General features: G+C 43.0%; 1 protein-coding gene across 2 annotated transcripts in view; it reads right to left on the reverse strand.

Moving 5' to 3' along the window:
• Positions 1-1,487, reverse strand: part of bcor (BCL6 corepressor) — a 54,839-nt gene extending 53,352 nt beyond the window's left edge. For both annotated transcript variants that reach the window (XM_010767041.1, XM_010767040.1), the window contains exon 1: positions 688-1,487. The gene's annotated coding sequence lies outside the window, so the exon portion shown is untranslated. The remainder of the gene's footprint in view (positions 1-687) is intronic.
• Between the last annotated feature and the right edge of the window lie 5,482 nt (positions 1,488-6,969).

The following is a 6,969-nucleotide window of genomic DNA, read 5'->3' on the forward strand; positions in this document are numbered from 1 at the left end:
GAACCACGAACACACAGTCAGCTGCCACACCAACAAACACACCGCGGGGATGCCCTCCAATTGAACTGAACCGTGTATAAACGGAGCAGCACCGCTCGCTTCCCTTTGGCAGGGCGAGGCTGGATTCCGTAACCTTGTTTAGCGCAGAAGCTCCGTGTGCGCGCACGATCACGCGCTCACACACACACTCCCACCTTCTCCCCCCACAGGCTCTATCACACTTCGTCTCTAAACAGAGTGCGAAAAACCTGAATATTCACCCACTGAGGACGGCGCCACTTTCAAGTCCGCTAATCTCTGGGACGTCCTTCTCACCTCCCTCCGGTTGACAGGACTTTGTAAAGAGGCCAAACTCACGGTCGGGTCATTGTGTGTGTGTGTGTGTGTGTGTGTGTGTGTTATTTATCAACCACATGCCACTGCCCCGCCGAAACGCACAAAGACCACCCTATGCGCTATTCTTAGAAGTGGCCGATCCTCTCCCAGTCTCTGCGCATAACATCGCGTTTACATTCAACCCCACAAGAAGAATGTCTTTCATTTAAAAACACTCTATAAGAACACACTGGATATTTTTAAAGCGTCTGTGTAAGTATTCAACACAACTGTCTTCATTCAGGATTTTCCCACATCGCCAAAGCCACATGTGCAAGAAAATACATTACGATTTGTCATGGATTATCTCACCTGGTTAATTGGTGCTAGATCCAGCCGTCGTCCGTGCGACCCACTCACGCCTTTTTCCTGTTTTCCCAAGTAAACTGGGTGGACAGAGATCCGTGCGTGCGTAGACGAGCCCGGTTCACGATCGTGTCTGCCCGAGACACACAATCCCGGCCGGACAAAAAAAACAACAACTAAAAGTGTCTTACAGGTTATCCACTTGTCACGAAACAAAACAAGTCTAACATATAAAGCTCTTCTATTGTCTACAGGCAACTCTCATCCATTGCCCGATATTTTAAACGGACTTTTCTGCTGCTGCAAATGTCACTTGGGTTGCCATAAAGCAACAAAACGATCCTGCGCGGAGGAAAAACAACCGTCAGGACGCAGAGAAATCCAAAAAAGGAAAATCCGTTAAGGTCCTTTAAAGTCGGGAGAGCCAATGCCCCCCTCAGGACACAGGTGACGAGGTCGGTGGACTCGCGGAGAAATTAATTCAGCTCAGCCGTACCTCGCAGCAGCGCCATGTTGGGTTTCAGCGGAGCACGCCGTCTTCGGAAAAAAGCCCCTTTCTCCTGCTACCCGTCACTCCATGTCCTCCGCGATTCCGGAATCCGTATCTCGGAGGGTTCGCTGAAGGTTACTCTGTGTGGCTTCTCGTCCCGCGTTTTGCTCGAGGAGCGTAGAGAGCACCCCGGTTCGCGGAGACTTCGCACGGAGCTGTACGGGGAGTGCCGCACAGAATGGATGAACGAGACCGAGCGACTCGCTCCACTCCCACTCGCGCAGACTCTACCCAGAAGGCCAGTCGGGAGACCGCAATTACCATAAGCCTCCAGCGCACGGCACTGGCTGCGCGCACACACACACACACACACTGACACACACACACACACACACACACACAAGCTGAGACACACACACACACACACACACACACACACGAGCTGAGACACACAGAAAAACACACACGCACACACAGGCTCCGCTGAAACTCCAAAACAGGAATAGGCGAGGTTTTACCGGCACAAATAAGGCAGAAAATGAAGTAGAACTGATGATATCTATATAATGTGTTATATTATCATGAAAGCAATAAAAGGCAAGAGCAAATATTTAAATGTTTTTTTACAAATAAGGAAAATAGAGACTACACCATTGGAAAAGTGCACAAATGCTAAACATATGACGTACAAAAGACATACTCATGTATTGTTATCATAACAAATACAGTTTGTTATAAATTGAGAAGATGGCAACAACTGTAACCAACTGGGTGTTGGTCTTATAGGCTTCATGAACTGTTGTTTTTGTACCATAGCTCCCTTTTTTCACCCACATTTCTAGCATTGTTCATATTTTGTCCTAAAAATGTAGGCTGTGGGACACACATTTAATGTCACTTTTGTTTTTTTCCAAGCCAACAGATAAGGTAAATCTGCAAAGCACGAGGCAAAGGGGGGAGAGCGNAGAGTGCTGTATGCCCAGATCACCCATTCTAGCCATGCCTCATATCCCCTCCTATCTTCACTTCCTGTTTCAAAAGTGCAGAGTTTTGGGGGTATCTAAACGCAGTAAAAAATAACACAGAAGACAATATTGTGATAAGAGCAACAAAAGGAGGGGGCTGAGCTCATGCGGTAGATTCTACACTCTGGTCTATATATGTAGCGGTGATGAAACGCCATATCATGGATTATCAAGGATTATTTCTGAAACAGTATGGAGCTCAAAGGCTTTCTCTCTTTTTCTGAACTCCAGCAGTATTATTTTAGATATGTTATATGTTTAACTGCTATGTCTGTCATCTCTGCTCTGTGTCATTGTGTTGTCTCCTGCGTTCTGTAGTGCCCGGAGCCTGTCTTTTTATTTTCTTCCTCCCAACCCCCATCCCCTCAGGAAGCCTTTTGCCTCCTGTCAGGTCATCATTGAAAATAAGAATTTGTTCTTAATTGATTTTCCTGGCTAAATAAAGGTTATACTACTACTATACTCTCCCACCGGTTATACCACAAGGTGAGTTCCTTTTTATTTCCTGCTCCTTCACACACATGCTCTGTGCAGTACAGGTTAGCTGTTAGAGTGTTTGCGATGCTAATGTAAACATGCACCGACCATATTACGTCCAAAACAGTCGGGCATTGTTTCTGATAGCAACGTTTCTGATAGCAATGTTTCTGATAAGGCCGTGGGTGTAAAGCCAGCCTACATTTCAGATATTACATCATATCGGACGCAAATCTGGATCAGCTCCGTTGTAGCCCCGTTTTTAGAGATTTGGGTACGGAGGAAAAGAGAGAAGGTTTTATTTTCTGATGCTGCGTGAGTTCCCTGACACACATATTTATGTATAAAAGACATCAAAAAGTCTATTTTGCATGATAGGTTCTCTTTAAGTTTGCACGTCAATTCTGGTATGATGGACATTCCCTTTCCGGTTTGATTCTCTAGTTTGTTATAAAATGTAATTTTGTTTTATAAAATGTTAATTTGTCTCTAGCTTTGTAAAAGTGTTTCGCATTTTGTTATTCTTGTTTGCACTTCTCAGCCACCGTACGATGCTTAAAAAGACAAAAGCTAACAAAAAAAATATTGAGAACTTTATAAAAAAAATTATACATGAAGTTTTACAATGTGTCTCCTTTCAAAGCATTTTTTTTCCCTTTTACCAGTCATGAAGAGCAGGACTGTCCATGGCTGTCCACTTCCAATGTCCTCCTCCTTTGTCCCAATCCTTCTCATAGTGAATGATGGTCTGCCATGATTGCGCCTGACCTCAGTTACCGGTAGCATAATTGACAGCTGTCGGAGAGAGGACATGGAGGGACACAGTGAATTAGCAATTGAATCCAATCTGCTCTGACCTTCTGATCAATGCTCTGGCATTTGGAGTTGGCGTAGTGAACACCTGTGCTCAGTTCACAGGCCCTGATAGATAACACAAGGAGGTGCTTCCAGGCTGGACTATCGATGACTTTTACTCCCACATCAATTCTTCTGACTCCTAGGGGTTTTACGGAGAAAATAACGTGACCACGTTTTTACTTTCTCGTTCGGACGATATACCTTCTCGTGCGAACGAGAAAGTAAAACGTGGCCACGCTTTCTTTATTTTTCTCTCTATGAACCCTCCAGGGCTCCGTAGGGTTTAAAGTAGGCTATTCAGTAAAACAAAAGTTGAAGCTTTGGTGGAGCAGGGGTACAAACTGAGATTTGGAGGGGGGCTTATTTAGAGCAGTGCTTCCCAAACGGATTCTGCGGCAACAAAAATATTGCTACAGCTATATTAAAAGTTTTGGATACATTAAAATGTCTTTTTGCAGTTCCCAAGTTTTTCCTCATGCATGTCTGTGTCTTGCCCAATCTGGAGCTAAGGGTTTATTTGGTGCTTTTCTCAGCTGCATGTGCAGTTCAATTACCTCATCATTTACATTACATTTATTTACATTTTTTTGACACTTAATTAAATGGGTGTGTTAAATTTCGCTTGGCATTAGTTAATACAAAAATAAATGTTATATTAAGGAAGAGTGATAATACCTGGTAAAATTGATATTTTGCAAGAATATGAGATGTTTGGTAGAATTTGGGCACAAACTCTTTAAAACCACTGATAGAGAGCTGTTAAAAGCAGAGCGTGTCTTGTCTCTCACCTAAAACTGTAAAAGTTAATAATACACCAGGCTATGCTTTTGGAGGTTGTCTACCTAACAGAGAATCTACACAATAGCTAAGCACTTGCCAGACAGTATCATGCTCAGAATGATGGGGAAGCAGCCTGGGATTGCATATTTGTAGGATTATCCAAACAAATCCCTCACCACCCTCCTCAGAGATATTGCCAATATGATACGCTGACTAAAATTAAAATTAATGTGAGCAAGACCCTATTTATAATCCTCTAAAACTCTTCCCCCCTGCAGTGATTGACCCCCCTGTTGTTCTCCCTCTCTCTTACTGAAATACATAGCTGTGCATATTTCACCGAGTTGTGGTATATTCCCGCCTTTAGCTCTAATTAGTGAGTAGATGAGAGAGTTGTACACAGTTACTCCAGTACATGTTGTTCTTTTGTTGTTGAATTTAGGGAGGATATTTCACACTCGCTTGTGTCATCAATGGGCTTCACTTCTTTGTGGTATAGACTCGGGATCGCAGCATCATCTCTACGGTAACTCATGTTCAAGGCTGTGGAGCTGAGGATACAGCTTTACAGTACTCATGAGTGACGTGTGTGCTGAAAGGATCTGGTTGATTGATGGTTGCTTGCTGTTCTCTGTTTTGTAACAGGATCATGACGTGTGCTGGGAGGAAATAGGTTTTTCAAAGCAGCAGATCCCTTTGTTCTTATGTCCGTACGTGCTGCCTAACTTTCAGCCTTATAGGGACGGTCAGTCTGGCACATATACAGTCTATGGTCTGGCTTTTATCTGTATTGTCTCCTGAATATTACATTTACATTGAAATTTGAACAGGATTTTGGTTATGGGCAACTCAGAATACTTCTTGTATGTTTCGGTAATTCCTGAACTTCAACAAGCACTCCGGTCCCGATCCCAGCTGTTTTTATCACTTTTTAGTGTCAGCGTTTCTGTTGTGAGTGTCACGATCACAGGTACAGATCAGAACCCAATAGCACGACTCAGATACAACCAGTTTTTAGCAATGTTCAGTTTGTTCAGGTCAGGGACAGGCAGGGTCAAAACCAGGAAATCCGTCAGACAGGCAACCAAAACCAGACAGGGAGCAGGCAGTAACTCGAGATTCGTATACAGGCAGGCAGTGGTCAAAAACCGGGCAGGACAAAAATCTAGGCTAGAGAGTAACACACACTGGAGAGCTTGGCGGAAACGACAAGACAATCTGGCAAAGGACAAGTGATAGTGAGGTGGTATAAATACTGTGGAGTGATGAGGGAATGAGTAACAGGTGAGGGGAAGGGCTGGGAAGACCAGGTGAGGGAAGTGAGCTGATTACAAGGGCCTGGAGGAAGGCGAGATCTGAAATGACAGGAGAGTTCAAATGAGCCAAACCAAACAAACAACAATAGATGTGTCTAACTTGTGACAGAGAGTTCTTGCAGCATTTAGTATATGCAGTGTTTAGTTTATTCAGTGCTTTCAGTGAACCCTGCACATGTTTCGTCAAGTTGGTGAGTGTTTTCTAAACGCTTTGCATGTGTTTCTTCATTTGCATGTGTTTTGTCACATTTGTGTTTGGATATTATTGCATTACTTTTTCTTTACTAAAAGATATGTCCTCAAAAAGGCCCTTCTAAAAACACTAAGCTGAAAAAGAAATCCAAACTTTAGCAGAGGAATAGGAAAGCCGACAGTTACGAACCAAATAGATAAACATGTTGCAAATTATTACTGTAGTTACATTAGGGGCTTACTGTGTGTTTCAACACAGCACATCTAGGCAGAGGATTCCCCCACTGACAACATTTCACAATGAACCGCTGCCATGCCTCGCAGGATATCATCATCAAGTGCACGAGTCTCTGGAATTTCCTCTCAGGCCGCTGGAACTGGAATGTGTTTTTACTGCTGAAACTCTGGCAGCACTGTCTCCTCTAATTTCCCCTGTGCATGTGAACCACACTGGATAATGCTATCCATGCCAAACTGTGTCCTTAAACTCTGCATTACCCTTCATTCCTTCCATAAAACCGTTATCTTTTTATTTTCCATCTTCTCCGTGTTAATAAATCCTTAGCAAACTATATTCCTGGTGCAATTTGCATTTCATCATCTCTCAGATTGGGTCTTTTGTCTAATTCCCTTTCATATTACCTTTCTTTCTTTGTGCACTGTTATAAGCTGCACATTTCGGGTACTCAGTCTTCCACAATGACCTGTGCTCATTGCAGCGAACCCACATCAATAAGCTAATAATTCAACCTCTGTCCTGATGGGTGCTGATGTATGTACTAATCACCTTTGTCCTGAGACGGAACCTATTGAAAATCAGTAATGTATTCATTAACTTAATTGAATACAGAGTGCAATGTGTGCAACCTTGACTATGATCAATTATCACTCAAATCTAATTTATTTTATATGTTTCTCTGTATTGAATAAATGATATCCGTTGCATGCTAGATATTTTATTGAACTTGCACGACACCATGTACAATTTGAGTCACTTGACCTTGCACATTACATAAACAATAATGTCAATAAATAAATGGATACAGTATAAAGCACAGGTGTTAACAGCAAGCTAAACATTTCACCGTTCATATGTTTTACCTTCCTTAGTGATCGGACGGTCCTCTACAGCAGGACGTTTTTAAGGCAA

The sequence above is a fragment of the Notothenia coriiceps genome, unplaced genomic scaffold (genome assembly GCF_000735185.1).
Source record: "Notothenia coriiceps isolate Sejong01 unplaced genomic scaffold, NC01 NC01_scaffold00004049, whole genome shotgun sequence".
Classification (NCBI taxonomy): Eukaryota; Metazoa; Chordata; class Actinopteri; order Perciformes; family Nototheniidae; genus Notothenia; species Notothenia coriiceps.